This window comes from Rhinolophus sinicus, linkage group LG04 (genome assembly GCF_036562045.2).
Source record: "Rhinolophus sinicus isolate RSC01 linkage group LG04, ASM3656204v1, whole genome shotgun sequence".
In the NCBI taxonomy this organism is placed as follows: Eukaryota; Metazoa; Chordata; class Mammalia; order Chiroptera; family Rhinolophidae; genus Rhinolophus; species Rhinolophus sinicus.
In genome coordinates this window covers 157,457,852-157,476,427 of record NC_133754.1, presented here as the reverse complement: position 1 = coordinate 157,476,427, position 18,576 = coordinate 157,457,852, and the positions used below count along the sequence as shown (strand labels likewise).

Here is an 18,576-nt window from a genome sequence, read left to right as displayed (position 1 = left end):
AAAAACCACAATGAGACACCACTTCACCCCCACTACAATGGCTGATAGACAATGGTTGATAACAAATGTTGGTAACACGTGGAAAATTGGAACCCTCCAACATTGCTGGAGGCCTTGTAAAATGGTGCAGACACTTTGGAAAAACAGCCTGGCAGTTCCTCAAAATGTTAAACATAAAGTTACCAGATGAACCAGCAATTCTACTTATAGATATATACCCAAGAGAAATGAAAACATATATTTACACAAAATCTTGTATACAAATATTCATAGCAACATTATTCACAGTAGCCAAAAAAGTGAAAACAATACAAACGTCCATCAACTGATGAAAGAATAAACATAATGTGGTATATGCATGTAACAGAATATTATTTAACATTAAGTGGAATGAAGTACTAATACATGCTACAACGTGAATAAACCTCAAAATGGTACGTGAAAGAAGCCAGTTATAAAAAGCTTCTTTGTATGATGTTGTATGAGCCCATTGCATGAAATGTCCAGAATAGGCAAATAAACAGAAAGAGAATGTAGATTAGTTGTTGCCAGGGACGGGGATACTAGGATGGGGAGTGACTGCAAATGGGTATGGAGATTTTTTTTGCAAATGTTCTGAAATCAGACAATGGTGTGGTTACACAAATCTGTGAATAAAATCAAAACTACAGAATTTCATGGTACGTCCTATAGCAATTTTATAAAAGGGTGAAATTTTATGACATGTGAATTGTATCTTAACAAAGCTGTTATTTAAAACATTTTTTAAAATAGGAAAAACAAGATTAGGGTTGATGGGAAGAGGGAAGGAGAGGTGAGAAAGGGAACCAGTATTGAGCAATGGAGGATACTGGACGTTTGCAGAGACAAGGTGAGAATGAGAAATGAGAGGAACAGCTGCCTTACTGCGTGGGATTTTGTAGAATGAGATAAAGAGGATTTTTAGGAAGTTTTGCTATGAGGTACATGACATAATTTTCCCTTCATTCCTCCCATCTCTCCTAGTCCTTCACCAAGAAAACTTTGGGCTCAAATAGATACATATGCCACAAGGATAACAGAAAGTTGGAAACAGCCTAAAATTCCAATAAGAATTTTAAAATGTACAGAATAGAGTATCATTAAACTAATGTTGTGTTAAGTGATTACTGACTTGGGAAAATGTTCACAAAATATTAAGTGAAAACAGCAGATAATAAACAGCATGTACAGTAGAGCATTTTTGTAAATAAGTATGTCTACATCTGTCTTAGTCCATTCAGGCTGCTATAACAAAATACCTCATACTGGTGGCTTATAAACTGCAGAAATTTATTTCTCACAGTTCTGGATGCTAGGAAGTCCAAGATCAAGTTGCCAGCATGGTTCTGTTCTGGTGAAAGCTCTTTTCCTGGTAAATAGTTGGCACCTTCTAGCTGTGCCCTCACAGGGTTTTGGGACAAGGGATCTCTCTGGAGCCTGTTTTATAAGGGCACTAATCCCATTCATGAGGGCTCTGCTCTCATGACCTAATCTAATCACCTCCCAAAGGTCCCCACCTCACTATCTTTACCTTTGGAGGTTAGGATTCAACATATGAATTTTGGGAGACACAAACATTCAGACCATAGTAATATGCATGGAAATGGCAGAAAATTCAAAAGCATATACAACAAATGTTAATAGTTTTTATCTCTGTTGAGTGATTTTGGATTATTCTTAATTTTATTCTTTTCGTCTGTACTTTCTAATTTATATATATTAAATACCCATTATGTACATAATTCAAACAGTTTGTTTTTTCTTTGAACACCACAGACACCATGGGTTTGGGGCTTAGAGAGGGGGCCTCCCCTTACATATGATACTAGGTTTCCCTAGGATCCAGGCTATAATCTGAGATCTGGACTGAAAGGGGCATAGAGAACTTTCCCGTACATGTAACAGGAAATGGGGAATACTTATGGGCTACAGCCATCACTTGAGCTTCACTTCAATAAGTATTTCCCCCCTCCTTTTAAAGTACCATTTTCAAAAGGTATTCACAAGTATACACCTGTAAGAATTTATGATTCAGGCCCACAAAACCATTACTGGGTCATACATGCATTCAAATGAAAAATCACAGTGACACACAGTCTAGAAAGCTGATTCTCTAAACCAGGGATAAAGAACAAATGGACATGGAAGGTGATGGAGAACCTTTGGGCTCTGACAGTTGTATTCCTATACACAGTGCTTGGAACACAGCAGGTGCTTGGTTATTCGTTGACTCCTCTTTTACCCATTTAAAAATTGACTTTGTCTTTTTTTTAAATTAAGTTTTGGGAGTTTTTGATTTATTCTGGATCTAAGTCCTTTGTTAGACACATATCTTAAGAATATTTTCTCTCAGCCTGTGGTTTCCCCATTTGTTTTCTTAATGGTGTGTTTTTTTCCAGCTAATAGAAGTTTTTAACTTTATGAAGTCCCATTTATCTTTTTTTTTCTTTATGGTTATAGCTTTCTGTGCCTTATCTAAGAAATCTTTGCCTATCCCATGATCATAAAGAAAATTTCCTTCCCCCCCAAAAGCTGTATACTTTTAGCTTTTACCTTTATGTTGTGTCGAATCCTACTTTAAGTATAAAGCTCTTTCACTGGTTGATTTCATTATATTTCATATTTCTGTATCTCCAAGGTCTTATTCCTTCCTGATCTCCACTCAGCCCAGGGAAATGCCTGCCAGTCATTCCTCCACAGACAACACCAGCTCAGGCAGCGAAGGTGAAGCTCTGCAGGCATCTCATGAGCCTTTGTATTCATGCTCTCCTCCATCCCCAAACTTGCACACTTTTTACAAAGCACTTTTTAATGTATGTCATCCCATTGATCCTCACAACAACTCACTAAAGTGGGCAGAGCCACTTTCATTTAAAAAAAATAAGGAAATCGACACCCAGGAAAATGAAATGACTTGCCCAAGACCACTCAGGGAATAAATGACAGAATTAAGCTGGGACTCAGGAATCCTAGCTTCTGACCTTTTTTCTTGACCACTTAAGGATGTAATGAGAATATACTGTACACGTGACTTGATTTCAAACACCACAGAGCACATTTGGTGAGAGCCTATCTCTTTGACTTCCTTCTTGGGAGTAACTTGTTTGTTCTATAACAGGACAAATTTAATACTGTGGCCCATGAGCTCTAATGAAGGTAAAGAGAAAACAATGAGGTGGAAGAGCTCTTTCCAGACTCTGACATAGTTTGTCTTTACTCACTTCTCTGTTGTCTGAACCTACGGTCCCTTTCAAATTTCTGCCCTGTGCTCTAATAACACTCTTCAATCCCCCTTCCTGTCCCAGTTCCCAGCCCTCATCTCCCTGTCCCATTCAGTCCCCAAGGCCCTTTCCCCTGTTCTGTAGTTCACATTCCTCAACGCTTCCTGGGAACTAACACCCTCCCACAACTTCTCAGTGTATCCCCAACATATTTGCACAACGTGGAACTACTGATTCCTATGAGCAGGTTTTTGAATCTTCCATCACGGTGGTCAATGGAAATGGGAATTTAAGGAACTCCATCTGCTCGGCACTAGGGTAACTCTGGGCAGGAAAATGTCCTAAACTCCAGAAGAAAGGTTTCCCCATCTTTGGTCATCAGCCTCTTTCTGCCATTCCTTGTTGGCCTCCTGAAGGAGGATGAGGAAGCCCGCAGTATTCAGTTGCTATTCTCTAGCAATCTGACCTTGACCTGAGGTCCGAGGGGGAGCCTCAGCAGGACTGATAACCTTTTTCTTGCCTGGGCCCTCTCTTGGGCAGGACTGAAGAAAGAAAAGAGCAAGGGTATCAGCTTATGCTTACGTCTCTTTCTGTTAGGAATCTGTGTAAGTCCATATAAGAAGACGGAGTATAACAGGTCAGGTGCCCCAGGCATTACAGTGACTGCCCCTCTTCTCCCTACAGTGGAGCCTCTTGGTCAACATTCTTTCTTACTCCATCCTTACCTGGAGCCTGATGGCGCCCACAGCACCAGAAGATACAGTATGTGTGTCTATGTGCGTGTATGTATGTGTGGAGGGGAAGGACGATGCTTGCAGCCCTTCCTCTTGAAAGCTGCGTGGATCCCTGCATGTTCTCCACCAGAAATTTACAGTAGCTTTAGGGGTGCCTCCTCCCATTAAGCCTTTGTTTCTAGATCTGACCCCTGCTCCCCTGACCCACACTATAGCAGCTTCATTAGAAATGCCCAGAAAGGAAGGAGTGCCTCTTCTGCTTCTTGACAAAATAGCATTAGCCCAAACCTCTGCTTCTCCCCATCTCTGCACCACAGCCCAAAATGTATGCATGGATGAGCCTGTCTCACGTGTGCTGTCATGCTCGCTCTCACTTTCTCTGCCTTACAGAAAGACAAAGCCAACCCTCAGAAGCCAGGGCCCAAACGTGCTGATCCATTATCCTAGTGTCCCTGCCCTGCCCCTCCCCCCAGCTCCGCTGAGCCATACCTCTGTAAGGAGCCTTGAGCTGAACCCCGAGGCTTGTTCCTTTTGCACTCCGACCAAGCTCTACCTTGACAGTTCCAGCTGAGGCACTGTTCCACGGGAACACACAGGAGGAACTGGGCCAATTTCCTAAGATCTGATTTCTGCTAATACAATGGCATCGCTGCTAATGCAGGGAGGCTGCGCAATCCCAGCCCCTGTATCCTTGCTGCTGCGCGGCTGCCGCTGGTGCTGCGGTGACGTTGCTGCTAAGGGAAGGGGGAAGGGAAAGGAGCAGGCATGCCCACAGCACAGCCACTCAGTCCCCTCCCTGTCAGTCCCCGTGGGCCTTCAGCCCAGGGGAAGGGGAGGGCAGAGAAAGGAGTCAGCCAGCGAAGGCAGCCGGCGCTGGGAGACAAGAACTCTCAAGGCAGCAAAGGAAATGAGGGAGAGCGCCGGGCCTAGCTCCTCTCTCGTCCTTAGGAGTCTCAGGGAAAAGTCTGGGCAGAAGCTTAGAGCTTCCTTCCTTCCTTGGGCCCCTCCTTTTAGAGCTTAGCCAGAAACCTCTCCCTCCTCTTTTTGCCCATCCCAATGACTCCTTGTTTTCCAGCGTTTTCCTTTCACTAGGATTCCAGACTAGACCCAGGGTGGAGACGCCGGGGAGGTGTTCCTGAAGCCCTGAAGGGCGGCTGCAGGGACCCAAAGCAATACCAAGTTCAGTCTCATGGATGCACAGCTAGATGCACCACTAGCCCTTGTAGGACGTGCCTCTTCAGAGAAATGGGGTCTGTCTCAGAGAAAAGAGACCGGGCCATATGCAGGCTTCTCTCCATGACGCAGAGGTGAGCTTTAGGGCCAAGCTGGCTGCAGGCCCCTTCCTAACAGGATCTAACTCAGTTCCCTGGACCTTCAGAGGGTCTGCTAATATGGCTGGAATAGAACCTTTCCCTCTCACCTACATCAATTTTTCACCAGTGCCAAGTGGGGTCCAGCTAGATCTGTGGGGAGGCAGAATCCACTTGGGCAAGCCAAGGGGCCAGGAGGCCTATTTCTGAGGGAAAGGAGGGCTGAGGAAAGGAAGTGGTCTCCTCTCTAAGCTAGAAAAAAAATCTCAGTTCTGCCTGTAGACCTACAGAGCGCTCCATCCCTTTCCCTGTGATTCTCATAGGAAAAGGAGAAGGAGCAGAAATGGTGTCACTGTACTTCCCTCTCCCTAGCTGATAGAGACCTCCAAGGGCTTTGGCTAAGCAGCTGTAGGTTAGGGCAAAGTCAATTTCCAGGGCCAAGTGCTTAGAGTTCTACCTTATTATAGGAGCTCTGGGCCAGGAAATTTGTCCCTGAAATTTCAGTGCGGTTAAGCCATGCATTGCACTAGAGAGCCACTACTTAGGAAATGTTTCCAGTTGCCTATAGAAGGTGGCAGCTCTTCCATTTCCAGGGCTTGGCTTACTTCAGTGCATCACAGACCACATCATCACCTACTTCCCATCCTCTACTGCCCAAGATCTATAGGGCTTCTGATGAAAGATCAAATTACTTTTAGGCTAGAAACAAAATACAAATATTGTCAACTGCCTCTTAATTAATCTTTTCACCTGCAATTTACTTTCTAGTACTGCCAGATTCATCTCCCTAGGACACCTTCTTTCTTCAATATGTCACTCTCCTGTCCCTTTTTATGGTTTCTCATTACCCAGAGAATCAAGTTCAAACTCCTCATTTTGGCTTTCAAGGTCCTCTACCTTGCTGTCTACTCCCTCTCTACCTAACCTTACTTCCTATATGTAGTCCTTCAAATCTGTTTCATAAGCTTATTTCCACCTTGCTGCCTTTTTTCAGATCCTCCTGCCTGATATACTTGGTTATACTCAGAATGATCCAAAACCTACAAGGCCCAGGTCAACTCTTCCATCTTCACTGATCACCCCGGAGCCAGAAATGATCTGTCTTCTGAACCCATGGATGCAGGTTGTTGATTTTACAGACAAGAAAAAATATCCCACAAAAACCAGGGGCTCAATATAGGATTGCCAATTTATTATACTGCCAACTAGCATCATTAAAAAACAAAACAAAACAAAAACACTTTACATTAACTATCATCATCATTTCATAAAAGAAAGCATATTGGGGGTGGGGGTGGGAGATGAGGGTAAGGGGGATCAAATATATGGTGATGGAAGGAGAACTGACTCTGGGTGGTGAACACACAATGGGATTTATAGATGATGTAATACAGAATTGTACACCTGAAATCTATGCAATTTTACTAACAATTGTCACCCCAATAAATTAAAAAAAAAAAAAAGAAAGCATACTGTCATTATTTTTCTCATTTCACTGTGTACTGATGCAAACTTCATCTGAAGAGAAGTCCAGGAGAAGTTTTGATCAAGTAAATCATTTCTTACTTGATATGGTTATTGTTCTTTTTCGCATACCTGCTTTAATGTCTCTTCTAGACTACAAAGTACAAGTTATATTCACCTTTGTATCCCTAATACCCAGTATATAAGACAGTATAATTTTTATTTTGCATTTCCCATAAAACCTAGCACAGTGCTTGGCACATTGAAGGAGTTAGAGTCTTGTTGAATAAGAGTACTCTAAAAAGAGATATTCCTTGAGTATAAATGAGTGAATGGTGGGCAGATCTGAAAAAGGCTTAGAAGAGAAGACCCCTGCTGTTCATGTGGGAAAAAAAAAGGTCTATTAAAAGAACTCTTAGAAAAAAGAGGAATAACTCTTTACGACCTTTACAACACATTTTAGATGTGATACCAAAAGTACAAGCGACAAAAGAAAAAGTGAAACTTCATAAAAATTTAAAATTTTGTGCTTCAAAGGACACAATCAAGACAGTGAAAAGACAACCCACAGAATGGGAGAAAATATTTGCAAATCATATATCTGATAAGGGATTTTTATCCAGAATACATAAAGAACTCTTACAACTCAACAATAAAAAAACATATACATTAAAAAATGGGCAAAGGATTTAAATAGGCATTTCTCCAAAGAAGACATACAAATGCTCAATAGCACATTAAAAGAATCTCAACATCATTAATTATTAGGGAAGTGCAAATCAAAACTAAAATGAGATACCATTTTACCCTACTAGAATGGCTCAAATAAAAAAGACAGACAATAACAAGTGTTGATAACAATGGAGAAATCAGAACCCTCGTACATTGCTGGGAGGATTGTCAAATGGTGCAATCACTTTCTCTTTTATCTTAGCCATCAACCTAGGGACCTCAGACAATTCCCCCTTTCTTTTGTTTTTTTCAACACCAAAATTCTTAAAAGAATGGACTATGTAAATCCTACTTTCCTCTTAACCATTTCTTAAGCACCAGCAGTCTGTCTTGTAATATTTGAACTGTCTGAAGCAGTTACAATTTTTGAACTTATAATATTTAAATTGTCTGACACTCGGTCATCCTCGCCTATTGAAACACTTTTTCCCTTTGTCTTCTGTAACACCAGTCCTCCTAGTTCTACTTCTTAGATCATTCTTTCGTCATTGTTTAATAAAACAATACTTGGCTCATATTTAAATGTAGATTTACAAGAAGGCTCAGATCTGAAGTTTTCAACCTATGAAGTATTTAGCCCTTCCCGTTATGCTGTGGATTTCCAAATCTTACATTCTTTATGAACTTCCAGAATCAAATCACCAATAGTCTATTAGATAATTCTTACTATTACCTCAAATTTACACATCTAAAGCCAAATTGATTTTTCTATTCCAAATCCGCTTTATTTGGACTAATAGCGCAAGCTTGAAAATGTAAGTCATCTGGATTCTCTCTTCACATTTAGACAATCAACAAGTCATGCTGAGTTTTCCAATGTTTTAGGCATTGATCTAATCATTTATTGTGCTTTTATTATATGAGGTTGGACAATTAAGTTCGTGAACTTATTCCAACAATGTTGCTAACCTTTTCTGATATCAGAGGGATTATTCATTATGAATTTGTACCAACTGGAAAACAATTCACCAAGTTTACTATTTGGAAGTGCTGAAAAGGCTGCGTGAAAAAGTTAGACAACCTAAACTTTTCACCAACAATTCATGGCTCTTGCATTACGACAATGCACCAGCTCACACAGCACTGTCTGTGAGGGAATTTTTAGCCAGTAAACAAATAACTGTATTGGAACACCCTCCCTACTCACCTGACCTGGCCCCCCAATGACTTCTTTCTTTACCCGAAGATAAAGGAAATATTGAAAGGAAGACATTTTGATGACATTCAGGACATTGTAATACGATGACAGCTCTGATGGCCATTCCAGAAAAAGAGTTCCAAAATTGCTTTGAAGGGTGGACTAGGCGCTGACGTCGGTGCATAGCTTCCCAAGGGGAGTACTTGGAAGGTGACCGTAGTGATATTCAGCAATCAGGTATGTAGAACTTTTTCTAGGAACTTAATTGTCACACCTCATATTCTAGCTATTGCCAAGCACTTACTTACATTATCTCATTTGATCCATAAAGCCATTCTCTAAACTAAGTATTATTATCTCTATTTTATGGATCAGAAATCTGAGGCTCAGAGATATTAAATAATCTTCCCAATGTAACTCAAGTCAGAAAACGTCTGATCTGGGGCTCAGATACAGATCTGTCTGATCCCAAATCAGTGTTCTTAACCCTGGTTACATTACTTTTCAAGTTCCCATCCCTGATTCCTAGCATCCTAATTCAGACCTGCATTATTTCTCCTCTGAATTATATTATGTAGCCTTCAAATGAGTTTTCTTGCTTTCATTTTGGCTTTTTCCTCCCAGCTCTCCTATATACTGACACAAGATTAATCTGCCCAAAGCGCTGCTCTCAATATGTCACCTGACTACTAAAACGCCTCCAGTAGCTCCCAACTGCCTATAGGATAATCCGAATTCCCAAAACATATATTGTTTAAACACATTTCAGGGCTCAGAGTGAATAGGAAACATCTCTGAGGCTACTCTCACTATCCCCAAAAGGGGAAAAAACAATGAGCTATGGAGTCAGCAAGGGGTAGAACCAGAGTTCCTAGTGGGCAATTCCCCAAGCATTTTAATTGTGGTCAGAATGACAAGCCTTGGCTACTAGCAAGGTGAGGGAGCTAAACCTGAGACCCCCACATTAAACTGAGACCTCAAAGTAAGCTCAAGTGATCCAGGGTTGGTGGTTCCCCACACTTTTGGCAGAAGCAGATACAAATCTTCTCTGGAGGAAAATATCTCCAACTTAAGTCTATAGCATTCTCAAAATTAAAGAGCAAGCAAAAATTAGTTTACAGCAAAGATCATAAATACACATGGAAGCAAGATACCATGAGCGAGTGACAGAGAAAACAACAAATAATACCTGTAAACTTCAAGGATTTCAGATATTAAGAATGCTGACATTCTTATACAAATACTTATATTGAGTACAAATCAGCTATGTGTGACATGTTTTGAATAAAGAATAAAAATCTCAAAGATAAGCAAGTAGCAAGAGATTACTAGAGAGATCCAGGGGTGGTGAAAATAAAAACACACATGAATATGACCACTAGTTACTGAACATTCCTATGCCTGGACTAGGCTATTTTATGGGGAGTCACTAGGTGAAAACAAGGATGTGGAGGCTAAGGGGAGATACGTTATACTTCCTGCTACAGATCTAACAGTAAGTAGCCTACGCAAAACAGTGTGTGTGAAAGTGCTCTATAAACTATATACATTTTACAGAAATGTAAAGCATTGTTATTACTCTTTAAAAATGCTAGCATCCATTGATGATTTTTGTCTGAATCAGTTATTTACTGTGATGGTTGAAAAGTGATTTTCCCTCTATTATTCCTTCTATATTTATTAGTTGGCATTCTAATACAAGAAAGATTTCCTTTTCCTTCCACCCACCCACCCACCCTCGTTTTCCTTCCTTCCTTCCTTCCTTCCTTCCTTCCTTCCTTCCTTCCTTCCTTCCTTCCTTCCTTCCTTCTTTCCCTCCCTCCTTCCCTTCCTTTATTTGGTATCAGTACAGACTCTTGGATTCTTATTTTAAAAAAATTCAATGGGTCATAATTCATCGTTGGTATTATTGATTTTGATGCTCAGATTGTGCCAGATTTGGCACTATTTGTCTTTCTTTTCATTGTGAAGACCTTTATTGCTGTGTATAAACTTATCAAAATTAACTATTTATTTTGGATAAATTTTTAGAAAAGTTGCAAAAACAGTTCAGAGTTTCTGTATGTCCTTCAACCAGTTCCCCTAATGATACTGTCTTACATAATCCCAGTCATTTATCAAAACAAAGAAATTAACTTTGAGTACATTGCTACTAATTAAATTTGCAGACTATTTGGATTTTGCGAGTTTTCCAACTAATGTCCCTTTTCTATTATTGGCTTTTAAAAAACTAAATATATACATAACTTTTATAAAACATAAGTTAATTAAAAACAAAATAAAGCCAAAACGGAGAAACAAGATATGCAGATGTATACTGGGGACTACTGATAAACAGTTTGGATAGTGTTGTAAGCGTAGCTCAGCAAAGAAAAAGATCTACATTTCTCACAATCAAGACACTGGGTAGTTCTGAAAACATCCAGGCAGGTAATTTTTAGCAAAAGCAAGAAGTACTAAAAAACACATAATACTGTGTGATCTCAGTAGATCTCTGTCCCTAGTCTTTCCCAATAATCACCCTGCTTCCCTTTTACTTCAGGACACTCCTCTTTGGAAATCAACAGGAAGTGCTTTTGCTTGTGTTGACTGAGTCCGGTATTCTCTACACCAGCAACAACCTATGTTAGGTAACTCCTTTTAGCCACGTTTTCACCTCAGACTGATTGATTCCAATACGAAAGGTCAGAAGTGCTCAAATCATAACAAACGAAAATAAACTATGATGCACTATATACTCCATTCTGATCTGGAAGCATCCCAAAGCCATTAATTAATGTCATCTCAGGAGTAAGTCAATCAATCAAGGCACAGACATCCACTGTATTCCTACTGTGTGTAAAGCACTGTGCTGGATGTTCAGGGGTAAGAGTCCAACTCGAGGGGCTCATAATTTTATTAAAATCATTGCCAACATGCCTCTGGAGAGGGCTAGTGTAGCCAGAAAGATGTTTCAGGTTGTGAGATAAGAGTTAGTGCAGTGGTTTCAAACTTTTTCAGCCCCAATTCATAAAACAGCGACTCTGGTTAAAGCAGGGGAGGCCTAAAGCCCTATACACTCCAACTCCCTCTCTCCATTGTGGGGGCCCCCAAAGGCACCTCTAGGGGACCTTAGGGCTTAGAGGAATAAATTCTGAAAATCTCTGGGCAAAGGCAAGATTGAGCATGGTCTGCTGGGGTTGGGGGAATGGGGACTGAAACACGATTAACTGATAGAAATCACCTCTTCTCTCTTTATTTGTGGCTCTCAAATCAAATATGTTTGGAAAATGATGTGGATTAATCACAATAATAACACACTTTTGAGTACAGAAATTAACTTTCTGATGAGCTCAGGAAAACCAGTTCGTATAACTGCCTGCCAAGGTTCCATGTCTTTATAGGCCACAAGTACTTCTCTCTGAAATATGTTGAGAAATGCTGAAAGAATTTGGAACTTTAAGAAATGGTGGTAACAGTGATTCCTGCGGGTGTCTGGGCTGAGTTGCAGGGACAGAATAAATAGGCTGTTAGCCTGAGAGCACCTGGCTATGGCATCAGGGTCGGGTTCCACAAATGGAGCAGCAGCCAATGTCCAGGAGCTCCTCTGTCTTTCCTCCGGGGTGTGTGTAGCTGCTCCGAGCTAGGAGGCCACTGTTCTGAACGGGTGTTTTGTTATTCTGGACTCCAAGTGAGGACAGCCAGCATGTTGGGAGTGTGTTAGCAGAGACGGAGCCTGAAGGTTTGCCCCAGACACACCCAGCTGCTTCCTTATCGGGCCTCTCTAATACAGCATCTTCTTGCCAAGCACAGAGCTTCCTTTGCTTTTGGCTTCTCAACAATGTTACAGAAAGGTTCAGTTAAAAGTTCACTCCTAAAAGTGAAATACAAACACTCTAGAAGAGGCCTGGCTGTACAGTAGAATGGGATCTTTCCTAGGACCACTTGGTGTGGGTATAGCTCCTTTTCCCCAAGTCTATCTCCTCCCTTCTGAACTGGAAATATGCATGCACCTTTTATGTATTCAAAATCATTGACAGAGAATATCCAGGGGATTAGGAACCCCCAAGAGGTTCCAAGCCTTTTACCTCTCAGGCTTAGCTGTGCCTGAAGCTCCAACGCCCCATTTCAATGAGTGTTGACTGCAGCACTGGGAATTACACCCAGGAAAAGAATAAGCTAGAAGCCACTGACCCTCACTGAGTTGTGAAGAGTTGCTTTCCTTTATTCCACAAGAAGCTCATAAGAAAAACAGCTTTGTCCCAGGGTCTCTCTGTGCTCAAAAGGGATTATACCTGGAAAAAATATCTACTCTTCCACTGATCCAACCAGCAAGGCTATGCCTTCCTCCATTAGGTCAACCATTTGATTCCCTTCTTAGATCAACTCATAGCACCTGTGTGGAGGCAGAGGCTGAATCAGATGACATCCTAAGGTCCCTTTCAGCTCTAATTACAAATGAAACCAAATTAAAACCTGCAGCCCAAGGGAAGGTTCCCATACAGGGTACTACTAAATGTGCTCTCTCTCACCTTCCTGCCTTTTAACACACACACACACACACACACACACACACACACACACACACACACACACACAGCCTGTACTTAGCTTCTAACTGCTACAGTTAGACGTCTCTAGAGAGAATTTGCTATAAATCCTATCTCTTTTGAAGATGTGTTAGGCAGAGAGAGGAGGGCTGCAGAGAGTTAGGAAAGATTTAGTTCCTACCTTGACAGAGTTCTTCAGGTGAGGGGATGGAGGACGCAGCAGTGAATGAGGCCCCCGGGATAGATAAAGCCTTCTATGCTAGGTGTAGGTGAGCAGCAGGGGAGCAGGAAAACCAAGACCAGAGACAGTTGCCAAGGGTGAGTGCTGAAAGGCCCAGCACAGGCTGCTGTTTGAGGACAGCTCTTACGTGTGTACTTGCAGGAGCAAGTTAGCTGGGACAAAAATGCTTCTCCTCGACTGTTGAGTGTGGTCAACCCCTTGCTTTTCCTTTGGCTGTTCTGTTTGGGTCCAAGGCTCCAGGAAGCAAGGCCAGAGTGTTCTCTGCTTCCCCTCCCCCCAGGCACTGGCCTGAGGCTGCAGGCTGGTCAGCAGCTATCCAATCAGTGTGTCAAGAGCTGTAAATAAAAGGCCACATGTGCACACTGCAGTAGGCTATGAGAAGAATCTAGATTGAATTACACAAGCCAGTTGTGGAGACAGGGTGGGGGAGCAGGAGAAAGAAAAGAGAGAAGCCTAGCTGCCCTTCAAAGAAATATTTTCATTCCAGCACACTCCTCCCTCAGCTAGAAGCCTCGAAGCCTTGCTCTGCGAGGTTCTAGTCTGGCCTTTGCCTCAGCAGAGGAGTCACAGGGCCTGAGACTCCGCCAAGTCAAAGCCTTTGCCGGGGGTGACTTATCTTCCAGTAGATTTAGTATATGTGCTGCCGAAGCGAGCACTTCTTCCAGTAGATTTAGATGACAGTCTCCAGGTCCAGTGCACCGTGCTGGGCCAGAGCACGCAGACTCCCTCACTAGCAGGTGGCAGCAAAACCGTTTCTGTATATGTACTAGTGAGTTATTCAGTATTTGCTTTAGTTGTAAAACTAAAGTGAGAGCAAATTGATACTTAAACGAAATTGTTTAAAGCAGGTGGCTGGAGTCTGGCCTGGGCCCTGAGTATTCAGGAACCTAGGTTCTGCATGATCCAGAGCAGGGATTTTTGTGTGGACAGGTTTGTGTTCGAATCTGAGACACTGCTTGCCAGCTGTGGACTTTGGGACGTTACTCCACTAAACTTCAGCCTCCTCAATTGTAAGACTGTCCTATTTTCCCTCAAAGGTTTGAGGTAGAATTAAATCAGCCGTTGTATATAAAGTGCCTGACACCAAGTAAGTGCAGTGATGGCCACGATTATTATTATATCTTTGGCAGATGACCCATGGAGTCCTTTCCTCTCTCCCTTCCCAACTTCCAAGAAAACGTAAAGGCTCCAGGACCAAGGAACGGGCAGGCAAAACCTCTTTAAAAGAGCCAAAGGAAATGGAAAGAGTCATGCTCCTTGTTTCCCTTCCCAGTGCTAGTACTGAATCAGTCACGCTGTCTGATTATACGCTGGACTGGCAAGCTGGCCCGGGAAGCCCAGGGCTCTCCCAAACCGAAGATACCAATCCATCTCTAGTGTTACCTGTTGTGGGGCACGCTCCCAGACTGCTGGTGCTTCTCCAGGGGCCCCGGGTCAGATCCCTGAGATGTAGGAAAGAAACAGTCTGATCCCAAGCTGGCAGGATAGGTCTGTCCAGGCTGTTGTCTGCCCATCACAGCTGCCTGTGAGGCCTCTAGGTTAATAATAGCAACCCTGATGCCAATGGATTAAGACAGCACTGTAGGAGGTGTTTATTTTTACACTCTGGCGTCAGTATCAAGTTCTACTGGTTACTGCCCAAATCTAGGGCAGCTTCCTGCTATAGGAATGGCCTCAGGCTTCTTCAGGATGCTAAGTTGGATTCTGGAGGAAGCAAGTCGTGGTGAACACAGCTCGCTATTAACAGGGACAGGCAAGGGGACAGGGAACAAACAGCTGTCACAGGTCCAGCTGTCTGGTCCCAAATCTCTCGGACCAGGTGGGCCTCGAGTGAGAGCTGTTGCTTACAGCATTCTCCAGAGTCAGATAGGCCCTGGACAAGAGATCTAATACATTGTTTTGGAAAGGGGCGAGCGCGCGTGCGTCCATGCACACATGTTGCAGTGAAATGATCTGAATAAAATCAAGGAAAGACAGTCACTCAACTTACTAGAAACTCAGCCTTGTCAGTCACAAGCCAGATAGTGCAGTGAGTGCTGACATTATAAGAAAAAGGAAAAAGCCCACCTGGAAGGATTTATAGAATGTTTAAAAGAAAGGAAGGCTAGGCTGGTCTTTAATTGATTTGTATGGTTTTTAGCAGGTACTATATAAATCCCTTGAAAATTTACTTGGCCAGAGCTTCTTTCCTAGACATGACACAATAAGACAGACAGAAACACCAAGAAACCAGCCCTCGACTGGTCAGGAGCCAGTGCCCAGAAAATTTTTCCTGAAAGCCTCTTTATCCCCAAGGCCTAGAGATTGGGGTCCCAGGGACCATACACTTTGACCACAGTCTCTGGAACTCTGTGGCTATCACACTCATCTCCCTGAAAGGCAGCTCCTAACACAGATTTCACCTTGTCCCATCAGGCAGACACGGGTGTGAGGAGGCTGACAGCTGGACGGCTATGTAAATAGATGTAGACTGGCCTACGGAGTGGCCGTGAGTGCAGCAGACTGCTGTGGAATGACAAAAATGTACACACACCAGGTAGGAATGCTCAAGTGCAAAGACACAGCCACGTGCACAGCAGCAACCCTCCACCGTCTTCCTGCCTGTGGCTGACTCATGACCACGGGCAGTGACACAACATATCCATTTCTTGAGGAGCCAGGGTGCTGGCAGAAAGGGAGGCCGGTGAACCACTCATTCAATACATTTTTCCTGTCATTCAAGGCTTATCCAGCCAGTCATCAGAACAACAATGCAGCCTCAGAAACAACCAGATTGGATCACTAGAGATACGGGGTTTGATCTCAGCTCCATCTGGAAGCTACCCATGCCTAGGGTAGTGGCAGGATGCCCAAGGATAGGAACACTGCTTTCATTCTTGGCTGTTTCTCCGACTTGCTAGGTCATCTGGGGGCAGGGTACCTGTCCTCTCAAAGCTCTAGGTTTACCATCAGAAAAGGGGCTAATTGTATCCACCTTCTGGTATTGTGGCAAGGACAAAAATCTGAACAATTAAAATAATAGGTAGTAAGAAATGTAAATGCTGTAAATTCTTTGGACCAAAGAATTTCAGAAATGTAATGGTTATTCATGTATATACGAGTAGGTGGAGAGCCTAGCCTTCTGTGTCTTTCCTTCTCCTAGGTTACAGTGGCCACGTTGGGCAGTGCAGCCGGTCTGGGCCTGGACGTGCAGTTCTCTTCTTTCAGGACTAGAATCCCCTCCTCTGGTTTGAGGAATGGTGGAAACAGTTAGGAATCTGCTTCCCTAGACATAAGGTATTAATTTCCATTAACGTGTAATAGAGAAAGTAGAAATATGCAGGCAAAAAGTAACCCCTCCACTCACTTGCTTGCTCCATCTACAAACCTAACTCTCCCCTACGCCTGGGCCCAGGACATGGATCTGAGGCTTGCATCCCATTGATACGCATTCAGCAGCAGTACTTACAAACTGGCCTTAGCCTAAAGGCCTGAGAAAGCATCGCTGATGAAAGGATGCATTCCACTGCTCAGTTAGAACAAAGGCAATACTGTATTCTAAACCCAACAAAAGCCTCCACTCTTCCTAGTCCAGCAATCCGTCAGTATGGAGTTAGTTTGCCAGGTCTCCAGAGCTCTTGGAGAGGAGAAATAGAAATCTATTCTTCGTTGATGCTGACACCTCCTTTTCTGCAAGTGCCTATCCTGGCATTCAAAACAGATATTCTGACATCCTGCGGCCTCTGGAGAGATCCACCCTCCTTTCAGCAAACTCTATCTGGAAAGGGCCAGATAATATGTGCTGGAACAGGTAGTGAATAATTAGGCTTGGTGGGCCACAAAGTTCTGGCATATATACAGAAGGTGCCAAAAAAATGTATACACATTTTAAGAAAGGAAAAAACTGTATTAAAATTGTAATACTTAATATATGCTGATAACAAAAGATGAATATAGGTCATGTGTATACATTTTTATAACAAGTACATTCACATTTAAAAATGTAAAAACTATTCTGTTTGTGGGCTGTATAAAATCACCCTGGCACAGGCTATAATTTGCTGACTTCCACTCTAGATCTTAAAGGCCTATCTATTCAGTCTGTAACCTCCACATTCAAACTCTGCTTGGCCTGCCTAGAGATCCTTTTCCTCTTACTGCAGGGCTGATGCATATGTTTCAGAAGCAGCTCCCTTCCTAGGAGCCGCTGTGGAATGTGAGGGAAGAATTCTGAGGTTATTTGTATTGGAGTTGACAGACAGGCTAATTCCCCTCGTATAAAGTGCTTCAAAAACATCTATGGAATTTAGCTTATTGCATTATCATTCTGGAGTGCAGACTGAGCCATAAACAGCTTTTATCTTTCTATTTCTGTTTAATAATACTACCCCATGTCTCTACCAGGCTTTTTTTTTTTTTTTTTTTTTTTCCTGCTCCCAGCTCCCAAACCTACACTTAAATTGGCTCAGGTCCCAAATCCTCCTGTCCTCCCCGGCCCTCCCACTTCTATATGTGTTATGCCTGTGGATGGCAAGGAAACTATCAACGGTCAGATGGGTTGGGACACAGTAAACATGGATGAAAGGCGTCAGGGTAGGGGTGAGCTCATTTTGAGCCAAGACTTAAGCCTGACTGTGAATCTAGGATTTATCATAAATAGTTACAGGTTTTGCAAACAGGGATCAAACTGCTAGAGAAGCAACCTAAGGACTTTGTGCAAAGGGTCAGGAACCACTGGAGCTACACCTCCCCACACACCACAGACTAGAAAGAAAGAAATGACTTACAGCCAAAGATTCATACTTAAAATAACAGCTATTATTTTATTATTTACTATGCTACCCACTCGCTTGATGTTTGTCATAAATGCATTTCTAATCTTCACAATAACCATGCAAAATAGATATTATTATCCCTATGTTGCAGTTGAGGAAACTAAGGCTCTTGCAGAGATAACTTGATCCAATCACAGAGCTAGAAAGTAGGGGAGTTGGGCTTGGAACTCTGATTCACTTCAAAGTCCTTGTTCTTTCCACTATAATATACTGCTAATATCCTTGGCGGAGAAGAACAATAAGCAAATGCCCTAATTTAGGTCCTCTTTAAACTTTGTTCTAAATAGCAGCAATCTGTTGGTCTGCTCTTTACTATAGTCTGAATAGCAATGAATGACAAAGGGCTTAAAATCATAAGCATGACAATTTTGC

The 18,576-nt window shown here is 42.4% G+C and overlaps 1 protein-coding gene across 8 annotated transcripts in view; it reads right to left on the bottom strand.

Annotated features, from left to right (window-relative positions):
- RUSC2 (RUN and SH3 domain containing 2) overlaps positions 1–18,576 on the bottom strand; it is a 45,112-nt gene that overhangs the window by 14,684 nt on the left and 11,852 nt on the right. The window contains exons 1-2 of one of the 8 annotated variants that reach the window (XM_019729039.2): positions 14,774–14,877; positions 13,331–13,725 (exon numbers count right to left, since the gene is read on the bottom strand). The exons of 4 other annotated variants lie outside the window; for them this stretch is intronic. The gene's annotated coding sequence lies outside the window, so the exon portion shown is untranslated. Of the gene's footprint in view, positions 1–4,465; positions 4,853–13,330; positions 13,726–14,773; positions 14,895–18,576 lie in introns of those variants that run through there. 3 more of the 8 variants (XM_074330681.1, XM_074330680.1, XM_019729041.2) reach the window with 3 other exon arrangements.